This window comes from Rhinopithecus bieti, unplaced genomic scaffold (assembly GCF_001698545.2).
Source record: "Rhinopithecus bieti isolate Rb0 unplaced genomic scaffold, ASM169854v2 scaffold_20310, whole genome shotgun sequence".
NCBI lineage: Eukaryota > Metazoa > Chordata > Mammalia > Primates > Cercopithecidae > Rhinopithecus > Rhinopithecus bieti.
In genome coordinates, this window is record NW_016810331.1 from 1,501,147 (window position 1) to 1,505,922 (window position 4,776).

General features: G+C 33.3%; 1 long non-coding RNA gene and 1 pseudogene across 1 annotated transcript in view; one reads left to right on the top strand and one right to left on the bottom strand.

Moving 5' to 3' along the window:
- The window catches only part of LOC108541965 (uncharacterized), a 6,193-nt gene extending 4,136 nt beyond the window's left edge, over nucleotides 1-2,057 (top strand). The window contains exon 3 of the long non-coding RNA XR_001889133.1: nucleotides 1,279-2,057. This is a non-coding gene — a long non-coding RNA (uncharacterized LOC108541965). The remainder of the gene's footprint in view (nucleotides 1-1,278) is intronic.
- Nucleotides 1-4,776, bottom strand: part of LOC108541960 (ras suppressor protein 1-like) — a 167,504-nt pseudogene that overhangs the window by 106,744 nt on the left and 55,984 nt on the right.

A 4,776-nucleotide genomic window follows, 5' to 3' on the forward strand; every position in this document is an offset into this window, starting at 1 on the left:
TTTTGAGACGGAGTCTCGCCCTGTCGCCTGGGCTGGAGTGCAGTGGCCAGATCTCAGCTCACTGCAAGCTCCGCCTCCCGGGTTCCCGCCATTCTCCTGCCTCAGCCTCCGGAGTAGCTGGGACTACAGGCGCCCACCACCTCGCCCGGCTAGTTTTTTGTATTTTTTTTTTTAGTACAGACGGGGTTTCACCGTGTTAGCCAGGATGGTCTCGATCTCCTGACCTCGTGATCCGCCCGTCTCGGCCTCCCAAAGTGCTGGGATTACAGGCCGGGGCCACCGCGACCCTTGTTCATATGATCAGAAAATTTAATTTTAATAACAACATTAAATAAAATGCTTATTTATTTATTTATACTCTATTAACAAAAATATTCAAAACAGCTACCAAGATTATACCAAGATAAATTAAATAACCTAAGAATATGTCAAACATTGAGTTAGAAATCTTAAACCAGAAACCAAAGAGTCAAAAATTAATAATTCACAATAAACTTGACAAGGCCTAAAACCAATTTCATGTTGCATTCTACATTAATATAAGTATGACTAGATTAAATATAAAACATAAAGTTACTAAAAGAAGTGAGAATTAAATTTTCTTTCCTTGTTTATAATTTTTTTGTTCACGCAATATAAATGTGCATGTTTTGGGGGTATATATTATAACTTAATACATTCACATAATGAAATCAGAATAATTGAGATATTAATCACCTTAAGTATTTATCTTTCCTTTGTGCTAGAAATATTCAAATTATTCTCTACTAGGTATTTTAAATAGTACAACAAATTGCTGTTACCTATACTCGTCCTTATATTTTCTTTCAGCTTTTTGTTAAAATCAGCTATAAGCCACTTGAAAACACCTGAGCAGTATTTTATTACCTGGCTATGTTTTCTTAATTTTTATTTTCAATAATTTATATTATATCTTTTATTCTAGAGAGTTTCTGCTCTCATTTAAACCACTATTTTTGCTGTGTTTTTATAATAGTCTGTCTCATTTTGACTTTCTCATGTAGTCTCTATGTTTATCTTACCCTTCTTCAATGAATAATTTCCTTTCATCTCCTTCATCGAATTTATTATTATACAAATATGGTGGTATCCATTAGATTTTTTTTTTAACCAAAATAACCTAGGACAAAAATTTACCATTACATAGATTATAGAATTGTAGAAATAATTAAAATTTAAAAAGTTAAATTACATGTTATATTTTGAAATATCGCTTCACAATTTACAGTTGTATTAATTACCTTCTTTGTTTTTCAGCATAAAAACCACTTAAGAAGAGGTAATTACAAGAGATAATTACAAGAGGTAATTAATACAAAGTATTTACCAAAATGTGAGAGTTTAGTTTTTAATAATATCTTATCTAACTGGTTTTGCATTGAAATAGTATAGGTTGTTTCTATTCTGTGTGGCAAAAAGCGAAGTATAAATTATTGTATAAATTCTGCTTCTTCCAAGAAATAGAGAAAAAAAGAATAAATCATGGGGGCCGGCAATGATTGATTAACGAAAATAATACATAGCAACTAAATAGAAACCTGTAAATAAATATGCTAACAATTGAGACAGAGATGCCCTAAAAAGCAGACACTGAAGAAATGCATTCTGTGAGAAAAATGTCTGGGGTAAATCATTTTTAAAAAGGTGAAGGAGGAGGGAGAAACAAACAAGAGACATAACCAGTCAATCAAGTATGAGCTTCAGTCATGAAAGAAAAGAAAAACAACTACTATATAAGACGTGATGAAATACACAAAATACAGACTTCTGTTCATAATATATTCCTATAATCCTGGTCAGTATTTACATTACAATTAGTTATTTTAATACCTGTGTAATAAAGATTTTAATTTCATTATTATAAATTAAGACACTCAATTAATTAAACATGGTCTTCAGTCAATACCTAAAAGCTAGAACATTTTTACTACAGAGAAAAAATTTAAAAAGGAATGTTTCATAAACTTTTCACCTGAAGAAAGTATTGGTAATAGGAATTCTAAAGAGTAATGTATTCCTTGAAATGATATGCTTAATAGAACTTGAGTTTCAGCCAGGTGCGGTGGCTCATGCCTGTAATCCCAGCACTTTGGGAGGCCGAGGCTGGCAGATCATGAGGTCAAGAAATTGAGACCATCCTAGCCAACATAGTGAAACCCTGTTTATACTAAAAATACAAAAATTAGCTGGGTGTGATGGCACGCGCCTGTAGTCCCAGCTACGCAGGAGGATGAGGCAGGAGAATTGCTTGAACCCAGAAGGCGGAGGTTGCAGTGAGCCGAGATCATGCCACTGCACCCCAGCCTGGGCAACAGAGTGAGACTCTGTCTCAAAAAAAGAAAAAGAAAAAAGAAAAAAAAGAACATGAATTGAGACTACAATATATTAACATTTTTTAAATCTAAACTCCACTTGGAGGATACTAGAAAATACAGTGTAACCTTCTTTCCTATTTACTACCTATCTCTGATTTATTGCCTTCTTATTTAAGACATTTTCTTAAGATAACTCACATGAATTTATGCATTCTAAATATTAAAAGAAAATACAAATTGAAGCCATATTTTGAAAATGCATTAGATTTGATTATACAATATGCATATTATCTTACTTGTAGTATTTCATTACATACAAATTAATTTATCTGCTTATTTATTCACATTGAAAACCTCTTAAAATGCCTTTTATAGGCAAGACTGTATTCTGGGTACACTAGGATGCACACAAGTGTTTTCTAACCTGCAGTATCTCGTAGCGATGCAAGAGCTTCAAAACGATTATTTAAACAACTCAATACAAAATCTTCTGAAATTTAAAATTTTCAAATGTGATAGAAAATCTTTGAACAATATGTTTAAAAATTCCAATTTAAAAATTCTGAAATTAAAATCCTACCATATGCTTAGTAAGAATCTCTGGTTCCATAACTGGTTGTTTATTGGGGTAAAACCTGCATTCTTCATTTAGATGAAGAGTTTAAAATATACTTTTGATGAAATAATTTGGAAAACACACTGGCATGCCTTGATAATACAGACTCTTGGAAAGAGAATTTACATTTCTAAATTTCTACCATTATTTTTAAAAATTAGAGATAGACCGGGCGCAGCAGCTCGCGCCTGTAATCCCAGCACTTTGGGAGGCCAAGGTGGGCGGATCACGAGGTCAGGAGATTGAGACCATCCTGGCTAACACGGTGAAACCCCGTCTCTACTAAAAATACAAAATAAATAAATAAATAAATAAATAAGTAAGTAAGTAAGTAAGTAAGTAAAATTAGCCTGGCATGGTGGCGGGCGCCTGTAGTCCCAGATACTCGGGAGGCTGAGGCAGGAGAATGGCATGAACCGGGGAGGCGGAGGTTGCAGTGAGCCGTGACCGCGACACTGCACTCCAGCCTGGGCGACAGAGCAAGATTCCATCTCAAAAATAAATAATAAAATTAGAGATAAGGTCTCGCTATGTTGCCCACACTGATCTCAAACTCTTTGCTTCAAGCAATCCTCCTGCATCAGCCTCTTTGGTAGCTGGAACTACAGGTATGCACCACCATGACCAAATAAATTTTCACAATTTCTAAAATTATTTTGGTGTAATTAAAGAAGCAAGAAGAGAAACTGAGAAAAAGCTCTCTCCTAAAAACTACATTATATCAAAATAATACATGCGGAAAAAAAAAAAAACCTAGATGCTATGTGGCACAGTTTTGGAACTGAACAGTATCACAGAGATTCCTTGATTGGTAAGTAACTGGATCCATTAAAGACAAATTTAAGCGTGAGTTTTTTTAAGTGACAATGGAATAATTTTAAAAGTCACAGTAAGTACACTTACCCAAATAAGCCTTTACCAGATTTTATATATTCTCTATTGTGGAAAAGTTTTTTCTAATATAATGTTCCTCTCACTATGTATTCTCCAGCCCATTCCTTTTATTGGCACTCACACCCTCAAAGTATTTACCAATCATTTGTTATTTACTAAAGTAAAAAAATAACTGTTTAAATCAACTACTCATATTTCTATAAAATGTTTTTATCTGGCCAACTTTGTGTTACCAACATGAAATAATGGTACTTACACCACTGCTAAAGATGAAAAGTAAATACTATACAGAACTAGATTCCAACAGAGAAAATCAACTTCACAAGAGACCGTTTTACATTGGTAGCAAGATTAAAGTCTTCCTTAACTTTTGTAGACTGTGAATTTTCAATAGTTTGCTGAAAAGACTTTAGAGAAACAAGATACAACAAAATAAGCAAATTCATATATTTAAAAAGAAAATCTGCTAGTTCATATCTTGGTGTTCACTCCAAAAAAAATGAGAACAAAAAACAATCTGGGGAAAAATCAGTCTTCTGTATATTAAATCATGTTTCTTGGTATAATTAAAATACGCCTCTGTTTTTAAAAAAGATTTTAGTTACCTATTTTTGACTCTACCTCCTCTTATAACATCCAATGAAGATTCACTCTTAGTTCCATAACAAGTAGTGACAGCCTAAGTAACTGGCATACCCTGAGTATAATTCATCCTCACAAACTGTCCTCAATGATGAACTGAAAATCTACTTAATGGCTGACATAACTTTTGATATCTAAACTGGAACAAATTTGATAACCTAAAATAAGGGAGAAAGATACATTTACCTTGCTTCTTATCGATTATCTTTCACTGATTCAAAGATTAATCTGTGTCATTGGAAAATGACACTCTTTGTTTTCAGCATAAAACCACTTAAGAAGGCCCTA